We start from the raw sequence: 15,429 nt of genomic DNA, 5'->3' as shown, positions 1-15,429 counted from the left end.
TAGAAGCCCAGAGAAGTCTGTTATTTGTAAATTGGTTTTGGGTCATTTTTAAAACTACAACAACGAAACTGCAAATTTTCATCGGGTCAGATTTAAAATTGTCCTAAACCCTAACCCTAAAACAGATATTTATATACAATTTAAAATCTTTAAATAACCAAGAATGTCGAATGAAAACAAAGAGTTGTACGTCCTGAATTGCAAGTAAAATCGATCCTGCTAATGCTAAACAATACACAACACCATTTTAATGTATAGAGAAGGTGTAATTGATTGTAAAAGAGGGTGTAAAATTTGGGTCTCAAATGTGAAGAAGTTGTTATGTGATTATGGTTTTGCTGATATTTTTGATAGTGATAATTATATAGATCCTAGATTGTTTCTTCAAAATTTTAAAAGTAGAGTTATTGATACGTATAAACAAGAATGGGCCAGTATCCTAGATCGAAGTTCTGTTTTATGTAATTACAAACATTTTAAATCGTGTCTTAGTTACGAAAATTATCTTGACATTTTACCACGTAAATTTAGAATGTATTTTTGTCGATTTAGACTATATGTTCATCCTCTCAAAATACAAACAGGAAGGTATGCCACTAATAACATTCCCCGTGAACAAAGATACTGTCAGTGATGTTATGTTTTAAATATATAGAGAATGAGTATCATTTCATGTGTGTGTTCAAGTTTTGTAGATTTACGTAAAAAATATATAAAAAGTTACTATTTTAACAGACCATCTATGTTTAAATTTACTGAATTATTGTGTATTAAAAATAAAAAAAATATTAATGAATGTTTGCAAATATATCAAAGAAGCTTTAAAGCTAAGAAATTCAATTTTGAACTCTCAATTGTAGTTTATCCTCTCATGAAGTTGGTGCTTGTAATTGTTATGTTTATATTTATTATAATGACACGCCATACATTTATTTATGTGATTATGTTGTATATTATTCAATACATGTTAACAAGATGATGTACTTTGTATAAGTCTAGAAAATAAAATTTATGTTCTGTTCTGTTCTGTTCTGAAAGCTTAACCAGTTTCTCTGGCGGTATTCGAAGTTGCATCAGAATTGAATTTAGCTCAAAGCCTAAAAACACGAGAACTTTACTTGGCCAAACAGTCTTATAATCAGCTAAAGGTACTCCTAAATCATTACAAATAGCTAAAAATGCATTCATGAGATTCATACAGTCACTGGTGTCAGGTCTTCCCATGAAAATAAAATCATCTAAAAAATGGTGGACTATTCCCTTTGGAGCCTTAGCCATTACTAATCATTCTAAAGATTTTGCAAACTTTTCAAATGGAGCACACAACAAAGAACACCCCATAGGTAAACATTTATCGATAAAATAAAAACTATTCAGAGTAAAGCCTAGTAAGCCAAAATCATCAGGATGGATAGGTAAAATCCTAAATGCATTCTCTATGTCAATTTTTCCAAGAAATGTATTACATCCTAGTAAACTGAGAGAATCAATGACTTTATCAAGAGAGGTGTACTTAACTGAACATAATGTGTCATCTATGTAATCATTTAAACTTGAACCCTTTGGAAAAGATAAGTCATGAACCAAACGCCATGAACCGTTCTTTTTTGGAACAAGGCCAATTGGGGATAACCTTAGATTTTTGAAAGGCCTCTCTTTAAAAGGGCCCGCTATTCGCCCTGCTCTGACTTCTTTTATAATTTCATTAACTGCCTCATTTGGATTTTGAATTACTGCCTTTAATTTGTGACAAGAGGACTCCACTCTGGGCCCCTCATACATAAGTTTAAAACCAAACATAAAACCATTTCTTAAAAGTTCAGCATCCGCCTTGTTTGGATACTCTGCTGAATGTTCTTGTAGAACCTTAAAATTAATTGGCGACTTTGCCAGATCAAGGGACGAAGCTGTTACTTCCACTTGCTCTAGCTCCTTGATTAGGACTTGACCTGCTACCAGAAACATTTGGTCTGTTTAATTTCAATTTACAAGATTTACTTGGATGAGATTTGCTACAGAGTATACACAAATGAACATAATTGCAAGGTGCTTTTTGCAAAAACCTTTGAAATTAAAGTCATAACACTTCCTTATCTGATTAGGAGAACTTTTAACTTGAGATGAGCTACGACTATTGTAATCATACAATAACCACAATTCCTGGTCAACTTTATACAATGGAAATGATGGGTAACGAGCCTTTTTGTGCCTAAACTGTTCATCGTAGCTTAGCCAACCTTTACCCATGACTCGTGAAGCTGCCAAACGAACATCATACATGTATCTTAAGAGACCCTGACTCTCATTGCAATGTACCGAACTGTAGACGGAAGCATAAATCAAAAAGGCATCAGTCCAAGCATGAATATCTAAGGTAGATTTAGTCGCTTTCTCTTTTACTAGAATAATGCCATCAATAACAACAACTTGCTTGTCATCTGAGTCCTTATTAGAGGGTAAAAGTGTATGTAACTCAACAAACTCTCCATCAATATTTTTCTGTTTTTGTCCCATTACTCAAATGAACCCCTAGATTGTCTTCTAAAGAAGGCTCACCTGACATATTGCCATCAATTTGTTCATCCCCATGCTGTATCTGCTGAGGGACATGCATTTTTTGAGCAACTTTTTATGCCACTTGGTCCAACTGCTGATCAGATAACTGGATGACATTACATGTAGGGACTGATGCTTCATCACCTGAAGCCACTTTCCTCCTTTTAGCTCTAGGCATCTGTAACGGTTATAGTGTTCTAATAACAAATATTTGAACTATACATATACATTGTAGCAAATCATATACACAAGCAGGCCGACACCTGCAAATTAAGATTACCAACAGACGAAAAATTAACGAATGTTCATGTGCAAACAAAATTCATCAGACATTAACTCCATCACAATTACCCCACATTTAAAAATATACAAGTGGTCAAGCACCTGCATCAAATAGATTACCAACAAACGCCAAATTGGTAACTGTTTACATGGGCAATCAAATACAAAATAAATGTGAAATGAAATAATAACCAAAATATACAAGTGGTCAAACACCTGCATCACATAGATTACCAACAGACGCCCAATTGGCAACTGTTTACATGGGCAATCAATACAAAATAAATGTGAAATAAAATGATTACCATAATATACAAGTGATCAAACACTTGCATCAAATAGATTACCAACAGAAGCCCAATTGGCAACTGTTTACATGGGCAATTAAAAAAAATGTGAAATGAAATCATTACCAAAATATGCAAGTGGTCAAACACCTGCATTGAATTAATAACCAACAGACGTCCAACTGGAAACAGTTTACATAGACACTCAAAAAACAAATAAAATGTTAATTGAAAGAAATACTATATTAAATCTAAATATGTATGGTATTCAATACATTCTGCATCGAACAGTGACATGTATAATACTAGTAATGTAAATGTGAAATGAAATTAAATGCAAAGTTAAATATTATCTAAATATGCATGACGTTGCCATTAAAAAAAACATACAACACTGAACAGTAGCATTTTCAATAATCAACTATTTATTTTCTCTCTATTTTACCTCTACGAGACAGAAAAACAATTTTTCCCAACATTTGTTAGCTACTGCCAGGCAAATTGAAAATTGCAGATAACACTTGTGCAGAAAATACATTGGAACCACAGACAGAGTGCATAACCACAGCCCAAACAGTGAATCACAACCCTGATGGACTACTTGGCACCGCCAGGAACCTTGTTTATTTGACATCTTGAATACTTGAGAATGATATAGATCTATACTGTACCAGCTTCAACCTATGAAAAAAACCTTTTGTCAAGCTGTGGGACCAAGGGATGATGAAACCAGAGATAAAAGATACTTCAGCTGTAAAAGACTGTTTAAAATTAAATAGTTAATAGATTGATCAAGAATTTACAATGTGTTTATTTTCAATAAAAATGTTAAAATGCAAAACTTGATAAATTAAACTTTAATCTTTGCATGAATAAATTTAGTGGTCTCGCACCACTTTAAGAGCAGGCCTGCGTTTTCGACCTAATGATATATTATAACCATATAGCCTAGCTCATTATTTTTTTTATTTCCAATAAATTTCAAAACAAATAAAGTGTAAATACATATTCAAACATCCAAATTTAACATTGGTAGAACTACCGACGCACATATTTTCCGATAATGGCTGCTTCCTAAGCAATGTGATAAAGTTTACTAAATCAAAATCCGCAGCAATCTGTGATTAAAACGATGTAAAAAAATAAAAAAAAGTATTCCTGCTTATATACAAATGTTTAATCCATCCATTATGACCAAAATTTCAAGATACATTTAAACTTGAACATGATTATTTTACAAAAATATACACCCTGTCCAAAAGTTTGACCTTCCCTTGTACAAGATGGCGAACGGAAAAGTAGACAGCTAAATTCCGGTACAACCGTCATTTACCGTAAAAAAATTAAACCATCAAGATTTACTCCCCTTGTAACGTGTTCAAGCATTTAGGGCTTAAACAGTATTATCTACTTTATAAGTTAGTTCAAAAAATATTTCTGAAATGGATGGAATTCTTGTCATGTCAACCAAAATGTACATTTCAAGGATTATAATGGTTATATTATTTATAGATGGCACTGCATTTTTTTACCCCTTGCTTTGGGGAAATGGTGCCAGTACCAGACAGATTGTGAAAAAAATTATGCTTTGGTTTAACTCAAATTGGGAATATTACATAAGATGCAAAATATTCAGTTCCTTTTATCCAGGAAAACATGTATAATATGCATAATATACACTTAAAAACCGTGTACAGTAAAGACTGTCTTAGCGACCCCCTGTATATAGCGACGTTCTGTCTTTAGTGACCATAGTTAGGTGCGCCGAACAGTATTTACTATATAAATGGTCTGTATGTAGCGACTCCCTGTCTAGTCCGTACAACGACCATGATTTAGTCACCCGTTACGGTATTTGAGCCGTGAACAGCGACTTTTGCAAGGGGAGCAAGGCTTGAACTAGGTGACGACTTTGGCGAAGAAGTCGCCTTCGGATTAGCGACCTTGCCTAAAACAAACTTCAAAGAGATTTTGAAGTCGCCCGATTTTTATAACTTTCCGTCATACTTATTTACGCCGCTAGGTCTGTTAATAATTTGTTTACCTGTCAATTACAACCAATTACCGTTAATCCGCTAATTAAGAACGCGTGTCAACATCAAAAAAAGTTCAATACACGCCGCAAGGCAAGAGTTCACTATGTTTATCTTTCTCATTACATTTTCATGCGATTGACGAATCAGAACGCGCGTTGTATCTACGGCAGTTTGCATTGACCAATCGGCGACACGCTAATACACTGTGGCTGTTTACACAAAATGGCAACAGATTTAATCAAGTTTCGCCGATAGAATGATTGAAGACACCGGCATATACATAAATGCTGCGGTGTTTTGGCGAGTAAAGATAAACAATGCCAAACGTCTTAAAGGCGTGGTTATGTTTGAAACCTCGATTGTTAATGTTTTTCAGAGCACTTTTCTGTAGAAATTATGTGAAGATTTGTATCTAATGTTTTATTAATACATTAAACTCCGTAAAGTAAACAGGCTGATTATACTAAGTTAAATGTCTCTACAGTAACATCTCATTAGTAAAATTGAAATTAAACATTTTTTTACAAACAGATTTATCAATATCAATTACATTTACATGAATATGTAACTTTTAAATACTAATGTTATGGTGAAGTTTATAATCTTAACCAATTATACATGCAATTTTAATACTCTCTTGTTTTCTATAAATGATATTTGGTATGTTTAATATCAATGAAAATATAATTAAACCCTTAGTATGGTACTATCCTGCTTTTCAACAAAATATTGGTATGATATGTTCATATATCCGAATTATGCTGAGACTGTCCACAGTGACTCCCTGTCTATAATGACCTTTTTTCTTTTCTCCCATCGAAGGTCACTGTAAACAGTCTTTACTGTATTATTAACTTCAATGATTTTTTTGTTACTTTAGGTTAAAAAAAGAAAACAATTGTGCATAAATAATAATTATTTAGGTGTGGAACACAAAAAGAAATGAACTGGGTACGAATATAGAATATGTGGTTATACTTGGTTTTTATCCTCTATCACTTATCATCATGTGATGAAGCATCCATAATATACTGGTTTGTTTAGCTTTAAATTTGCAGGTTTTTGAGGAATTTTCAGTGTTATTTTGGGCTTTTTGCAGATATGAACTGGGAATTTTGCTGTCTATTCTGTCTTTTGGGAACTATGCTGTTTTCTGGTATAAGTAATTTCAGAAAAAAAACGCTGCACTGTATTGTATATAGATCTAATTTCATAGAAAGTTTGTAACATTCGGATTCCTAATTCAGTTGTTTTTTATTTGCCAATTTGATAATTATATCCAATTAAACAAAGCATTTTTACCCATTTTTACCCATGATTTTGTATCTGGGAACTCTACTAAGATGGTTTAGTATATTCCTACAGATACATGTACATGTGAATCTTTTTTTTTCCAACTTCTATACCTGGAGTCATAGCACACACCTGAAGCATAACTTAACAGTGTGAAATTTTGAATTTAAAAACATCTACAGATGTGTTCATAGGGAATTTATCAAAAGAACTTTCAATGAGATGCGTTTCTGCCATTCCATGAAGCCTAAGTGGACTTAGGTCAAATGTCAGGTCAGATAAAAGTACCATGAATACCAGTCCAAATATTTAGACAAGCTATTTTTTACATGGGTCAAATCGCATTTTACGATTAACGTCACACTGTAAAAAAAGAAAATGTGATTTCTTTTAATGAAGAACTACATGAATAATTGCAAAACAGTAGCTGTCACAAAGTAAATTTCATTAATTATAGACACTGAATGTATTTCTTAGTTAGGCCGCATCTACACCTATCCAAGTCTTGAATGCAAGTATCATATTCTCTTGTATTGGATAATATGTGACATCCATGAAGATAATTTCTTGAAAGAAAATTAGAACAGGTTCTATTTTTCTACAAGTTTTTGGCTGTAAAGACACTGAAAACACCAGTTTGACACAAAACATGTGCCCGAAGGTGTGATAGTGCTGTTTATTTTATTATTTCAGTGTACATTCACTTTCAGTGTTGATTCAGTGTACATGACCAGTGAATTTCAGTAAATGTTTACAATGTCTTGGTCAAAGGAACAAATCAATATGCTGATACACAGAAGAGCATAAATAAATAAATATATTAATTAAAAAAATAAAATTGTTTAGATTCCAGGGTCTAATTAAGAAATGTTTGAAAACGGAGTTTAGGGGGGGTATATAGGAGTCAGCTTGTCTGTCGGTCGGTCCGCCGGTCGGTCCACATCATGGTTTCCGGACGATAACTAGAGTTTGGAATGAGGTATTGTAATCAAACTTGGTATATAGCAACCTTATGTGAAAACTCCGGTTGGTATTGTATTTGGACCCCCTGGGGTCAAGGTCACCGTTACTAAAAAAGAAAAATGGTTTCCGGACAAAAACTAGAGTTAGGATTGAGATATTGTTATCAAACTTGATTTATAGAAAGCTTATATGAAGACCTGGGTTGGTATTGCATTTGGTCCCCCTGGGGTCAAGGTCAAGGTCACCGTTACTAGAAATAGAAAAATGGTTTCCGGACAATAACTAGAGTTAGGAATGAGATATTTTTATCAAATTTGACGTACGGTAAGGTTATATGAAGACCTGGGTTGTTATTGCATTTTGGCCCCCTGGGGTCAAGGTCACGGTTACTAAAAATAGAAAAATGGTTTCCGGACAATAACTAGAGTAAGGAATGAGATATTGTTATCAAACTTGGCGTGCGAAAAGCTTATATGAAGACCTGGGTTGGTATTGAATTTGGGCCCACTGGGGTCACGGTCAAGGTCACCATTACTAAAGATAGAAAAATGGTATCTGGACAATTAGAAGAGTTAGGAATGAGATATTGTTGTCAAACTTGATGTATAGTAAGCTTATATGAAGACCCCGACTGGTATTGTTTTTGGACCCCCAGGGGTCAAAATCAAGGTTACTGTTGCTTAAAAAAAGAAAAATGGTCTCTGGACAATAACTGGAGTTAGGAATGAGATATTGTAATCAAACTGTGAAACTTTGTGTATAGCAAGCTTATTTTGGAACCCAAGTTGCGATTACAATTAATTTAAATATTTCATTGTACATAGTTGATAGTTTGCGTAGAAATTTTTTCAGACTACTTTTTTTTCAAAAAGTCCAAGTTGCTGGTAGGGTTATTAATCACCTTCAGTGATAGGTCTAGTTTTTGTATAGATTTACAAAATGAGGAGGAAATATTACAATGGGTAATACAGTACAACCATTTTAAGTTTGATGAAAAATCTTCTGCTTACCACTGAATATTCTTTATATTTTCTCACAGATAATGTATCCCAAAAGATCAGAAAGAAAATCACAGCAGGCTATTGCCCTTGAGTGGGTAAACAGAAAATTTAATGTTGACCCAGACGGTTATGCCATCCAACTATATGATTTTAAAGGTAAGATTGTCACTAACTTTAGCTTGACTGTTTGAAAGATTTTTTTCAACCTATTATGATGGCTTCAGTATCCTGGAATCAAAATTGGGCGTGACCCGACGGGCCAATAAGTTTATATAGAATTATAAATGAAAACATGTGGAAACTACAATGCCCGGAACTTGTAGCATCACCTTAAAAATTGATAAAAATCATGTCACTGTGATTAACATTGGTCCACCTTGGGTCATTTATTAGGTTAACTTTTTTTAAAGAAAAAAAAGGAATTGTTACAGTCATGTTGGTGTTGCTGTTCCATGATTCCTGTTGCTGTCCGCAAACTTCAGGGTTCCAGATAAGATGGTAACGCGTAAAATTACGCATAGAAATAACATGTTTACACATTCCAAACAAAATTTAAGCATATGAAAAAGCACACAAATTTCAGGTTATGCATTGAGCAATTTTTTTTAGCGTAAACGTAACCGAAAGTAAACTTGGTGATTATTTTATTTTTAATTTCCTCTGAACGCTTTACAAGCGTCTACCTGTAACTTACTGTAGTTCCAACCATCATCGGTTGTTATTCTATGTATAGTATGGTGGTGGAATTAACTTCGTATGAATGCTTTGCAACGTCTAACGGTAACTTCCTGTAGTTCCGACTATCATCGGTTGTTATTGTATGTATAGTGAGATGTTGGAATTTCATAAACATCCGGTTCAATGTCTCTGTCACAAGTTAAAACGATAATGACTCGTATTATCAGCTGAAAAATTCGACCCAAAAGTAATTGTGAATGTAATAATTAATGAAATAATAAGCGCTGCCACATACATGTATGAGCAACAGAAACATGACCCAGGTTCAGATAAAACGTATGCCGTTTGAAATGCAATATTATAAACCATGGGAGTCAAAAAAGCAAAAGAAATTACTTTGACGTATCTTGTATAACCAGTAGGATAATTCAATAAACACGGAAGCATACTAAATGTTTTACTCTTTTACATACATTTTAGAAGAGTAAAAATTCTCCTGCCAAATTTCAGATTTCATTAAGTTTTACTTATTCACAAAAAAATCAATGAGTAAATACTCATTGCCCTATATTATTATCTGGAGCCCTTTAACTTGTACCTTGATCATATGTGTTTAAGTTCTTGGTGTATTGTCTTCATACTTGGCAACAATAACTTTAGGATAAGACCTTTCAGTAGACCAGACTAACCTTACCCTTCAACCATAAATGACCTAAACCTTCAAGGTCAAATTTCTAAATTTTGTTTGTTTCTTGCTTTTAATGGCTAAAACTTTGAATTTTTAAATGCATTGACATCATCTTGAACATAATTATCTTTTAGTCCTTTTAGTTTACTAGACAGACATTAACCTTCACTCATATATGATCTAAACTTTGAAGGTCAAATTATTGACATTTTCATGTTTTTGCTGTTACTGGCTGTAACTTTGTTATAATTGAATCGATTGACTTCATAATATAACAGAACATTCTTTATGATTAGAACTTCATATATATCAAACTCAAATTGACCTTGGCTTTTTGTACCCTTTACTTTGAAGGTTAAATTATTGTTGAATTTTCACTGATTTTTCTTTAATTGACTGTAATTGCCTGTAACCGTCAAATAATAGTGTGACTTATGTACAGATTTGATTCATCTGTTAGCAAAACAACACTCATGACCAAACAGGCATGTGGAATAATTTAGATATTACCTTGACCTTGAGGTGATCTTGACCATCCAATTATTGGATTTTGATTATATTTTAACATTGTCATTTATTTATGGAAATTAGGATTCATGCCTGGACAAAACTAGTATGACTAGACAGACCTATTATAATTTAAAACAAGAAATGTGTCCATAGGACACGGGTGCCTCCACACTCCACTGTTTTAACAATCTTATGATTTCAGGTCACATATTTTTGGGCTACATGTGCCACAAGTTGAAAACTAAAAAGGGCCATAATTCTGTTAAATTTTGTCACAGCAAAATTCCTTCCTTTTCTACCATCTACTCAGTAAAGCTGTTCATCCCTGGAAGTATAATCAAAATCTGCCATCCGGTTTAAGAGGAGTTTTGGTCACAAAATTTCTATATGGTATATAGTGAAAGAATTAACAAAGGGCCATAATTCTGTTAAATTTTGTCGCAGCAAAAATTCCTTCATTTACTACCATCTACACATTAACGTTGTTCATCCCTGGAAGTTTATGCAAAATCTGCCATCTGGTTAAAGAGGAGTTGCATTCACAAAATTTCTATATGGTATATAGTGAAAAGTCAACAAAGGGCCATAATTCTGTTAAATTTGGTCGCAGCAAAAAATCCTTTCGTTACTTCCATCAACACATTAAGGTTGTTTATCCCTGGAAGTTAAAGCAAAATCTGCCATCCGGTTTAAGAGGAGTTGCGTCCACAAGATTTCGGTACATACAGACAGACAAGTGCGTTACGCTATAATTGCTCTCCACTTTGGAGAAAGGAAACATAACCTTTTTCTTTAAGATTTGTTTGAAATATTTATTTGTTTGCAAAAGAGAAAGGAAAAACGCTGATTGATGCCCCTGCCCGGCAGAGGCTCTTGTTTTTTATAGAGTTTAATATAATACTTTTATCACATTTTTATCTTCTGGTGTGATTTGTCTTTCCTGGGGAAAAGTAGCCACACTCCCTTCCAATTCTATTCACCTGTAGGCTTTTAATTTTCAAAATGATCAGTAAAATAATTTGTAATGTTAACAAGGTAGATATGAAACATTGATATTATTTAATGATCAAATAATATGAACCAAAAATAAACTTGCTTTCTTAAAAATGTTTATTATAGCAGGTTTATTAGAACAAATTTATATTAATAACTTTGAAAATAAATCTTGCAGGAAGAGGTGTCAAAACATTGATAAAGAGGAATAAAGGTGATTTTGGAGAAACTGTGTCTGCAGATGAGGGCAAAAGACGAGAAGTATCACTGTCTTCTGGCTACAGATTCTATAGGCAAGGGAGGATATTTTGATTTATAATTTTTGTGAGAATTATCACTTTATTTTTAGTGATGGCACACTGTAAGAGATTCTATTGTCAACTTACCTAGTTAAACAGTCTTAACAATAAAAAAATATTAATCTACACTATTGTATATTGAAGGTATTCATTCGTTGCTGTGAAGTTGTGATGAGATAGTTTTTGAAACAATTGAAACTGAAACAAACAATAATCCAAATTTGTTAAGATTTACGTTTTTATATAAATGAGAAGTATAGCTGGGTATTCCGCCTTTTACTTAACTGGATATCATTGTGCAAACACGGATCTACATCTGAGTAGCAAATATCTGTACATTTTAAACCATTTTTTTTCAAACGAATTGACTCCTACTAACGATACTAATATACATCGTAAAACGATCAAAAAGATTATGTCAGCACTTTTTCCCAATGCAATGTTATTTTGTTTACATATATTTTTAATCAATAAAATACTCTTTACATAGAACAAAGATACCATTATAATTTATATTACAAGTGTGAAATAATATATTCGTAAAAGTTTCATAACAAAAACATATAACTTATCATCCGTCAAAGATTAATCATTTCATTTAAATCCTGTGTAAATGGTTGCTTATAAATGACATCTTTATCCTAATGATATAAGATAATTTTGAAATTTGCGTAAGAAAAAAAATTGTATATATGTATACGCTTAAAAAAATGCTTGTGTATAGACTTTTTGAAAGTTGTGATAACTATTTCATGACACTATTTAAACAGGATTTTAAACTCTCTTTTTTCAGATACACACATGCCGAAGAAGATTGTAATATCTGGAGAAAACATTTCCTACGTCACGAAATAGACACCGTCCCACTGGCCTATAGATTATTGATATATTTAAGTGCTTTTAAGAACAGTGTTTGAATGACGAATTTCTGAAAATACGGATTTTTAAATTTAATGCTTATTATTAAAACTTTCTATAATTATCAATTTGTGCCATGGACTTATTTTCCTAAAATAACATGTGAATGTTAACACGAGCAAATGATATGAATATCTTTAAAATGTTTTATGGGTGTAATATAAGTGGCTCATATGAATCATTGTTAAGATAAATCGAAAAGAACTTCAATTTAGCATAGTTTGTTCTAGATTTAAACAACATGCAATTCATAAAGGTTACGGCTTGAAAATATCGAAAAATGTACATGTATAATTCGATCTCTGAAGAAAATATCGCGGTGCGGATGTTCTGCACCGTGATACGTATTTCATGACTCTGTATTGCAAAATACCGGTATATCGCCGTTCCGTTGCTACGCTACATTAATGTGTCCCTCTGGAATAAGTATGACTATTGTAGCGAAGACATGTTTATTTTGTTATATATATATGTATACATATTGAATATATGTTTATGAAATAATAAATATTTAATAGTGACTCGATTTGGTTTTTACTTTATTATTTGAAATACTCCAATTGTGAAGATAAAGTTCTTAAGCATATGACTTTACAGTTCCAATTCACAATGTGTAATCAAACATGTTCTATTGTACAAGCCTGCATTTCGGTCATGTATACGTGTTACTTATATGTAAATGCATGCTTTTGATAGTATCTGTACCTTCTTTTATCTCGATAATACAGTTCTGTATACCCTGTGTACAACTAAAAAATGCAATTCCGTATATCCCCTGTATATATTGAAAATACGATTCCGTATATCCCCTGTATATGTAGAAAATACGATTCGTATATCTTCTGTATATGTAGAAAATACGATTCCGTATATCATCTGTATATGTGGAAAATACGAGTCCGTATATCATCTGTATATGTAGAATATACGGTTCCGTATATCCTCTGTATACGTAGAAAATACGAGTCCGTATATCCTCTGTATATGTAGAAAATACGGTCTCGTATATCCTTGGTATATTTATAGTATACTAGGGATAACAACCTTGATAAAGTCCGTATACGGGATTTTATTCTCCGTATACTTCAAACATACGAACAAATATACGTACATGTATATGGTGCAAATACGGAATTCCGTATATGCCTGATGCATATACGGACTTCCCGTATACCCGGTGTTCCCTATACGGACTCGTATACTTGGTCCGTATATTCGACAAATACATCCCGTACACGCCCGTATATGTCAAAAATACGGGACCGTATATTCCCGTATATCAGTATATTTTTCGCAGTGTTATCCGCATTTTCAGCTAAAACCCGGCTTATTAAAACATTCCTGAAATAATTTTTAGCTCACCTGTCACTTTGTAACAGGGTGAGCTTTTGTGATCGTCCGTTGTCCATAAACTTTTACTTTAAATGACATCTCCTAATAAACCACCAAGCCAATTTCATCCAAACTTCACAGGAATGTTCCTTTGGTGGTCACCTTTGAAAATTGTTCAAAGAATTTAATTTCATGCAGAACTCTGGTTGCCATAGCAACCAAAAGAAAAAACTTAAAATATCTTCTTCTATAAAACCCAAATAGCTAGAGCTACTATATTTGGCATGAAATATCTTCTAGTGAGTGTCTATCACGTTTGTTCAAATAAAAGCCCTTGGGTCAAAATTGGCCACGCCCCAGGGGGTCATTGATTTTCCCTCTTTGTATATAGTAAAAACTTAATACTCTTCTTCTAAAGAACCCAAAGAGCTAGAGCTAAGATGTTTAGCTTGAAACATCTTCTAGTGAGTGTCTTCCAAGTTTGTTCAAATAATAGCCCTGGGGTCAAAATTGGCCCCGCCCCAGGGGGTCATTGATTTTTCTATATGCATATAGTGAAACATTAAAAATCTTCTTTTAAAGAACACAAAGAGCTCTGATTTACTTATTTTTATATTTATGCCCCTTTTTAATACACAATGAAACATCCTTGTGACAATTTTCTCGGAAAGTCACATGTCAAGTTAGACTATATATTATAAAAAAGTATTAAAAAGTATTAATACAGCATTTCTTGTGTTTCCTCATTTAAGTTCTTATTTTCCTTTTTCAGAGATGTCGGAGATCATTGAACCATCTTGTGAAGAAATTGAAAGGCCTTTGTTTCCTCAGCTTATAGTAGTTGATAAGGTGAAAAGAAGTATTAAAGGCAGTCTCTCAAAATAAGAAACATTGCTGTACATACTGTGAGAAGTTATATCCAAACATTGTAAGACATTTAAGTCTGAAACACAAAAACAAGATAGCAGTAGGAAAAATCCTTGGAGGCACCAGAAGTCATGTAATCAAAAGAATCATTGACAGGTTATGAAACAAGACCTATAGCTGGTGGAAATAAATTGTTACCTGTAACATGCAGTAATCAAGCTTTTCATCACAACATAATTCTTAACATAAAAGAATAGCAATCCTTTCAGATCAGACTTTCTTGCATCTCAGACAGGATTATCTATTGTTTACACCGTTGCTAGAAAACTCTGTCTTAACCCAACAAGTCATGTGCTTCAAATGACGTCATTGATGAGCGCCTCTTATGAATGAATCGCGTTCTTAGGATGACGTCATTTTTCTGTTATGAATGAAGTTGTATGTTCATACAATACTATAAGAAAAAAGTGCGTAATGATAATATCAGTTTTCATTATTTCTGTTCCGAAAATAATTGACATGTTATATGCAAGAAAAAGAATCAAACACCACGGGAATATCTAGCTCTCGGGTAACTGTTTAGCGGAAACTCGGCAGAGCCTCGTTACCGCTGTAAACAATTACCCTCGAGCTAGATATTTCGGTCTGTACCGGTAGCCGGTGTAAAATTCTTATAATACAAGACTTTGGACTCAACATGTACAATGATCAAAGGCACCAAAAAAC

This window comes from Ruditapes philippinarum, unplaced genomic scaffold (genome assembly GCF_026571515.1).
Source record: "Ruditapes philippinarum isolate M1 unplaced genomic scaffold, ASM2657151v2 ctg5691_1_1_1_1, whole genome shotgun sequence".
NCBI lineage: Eukaryota > Metazoa > Mollusca > Bivalvia > Venerida > Veneridae > Ruditapes > Ruditapes philippinarum.
Note: the sequence above shows the minus strand (reverse complement) of the source record.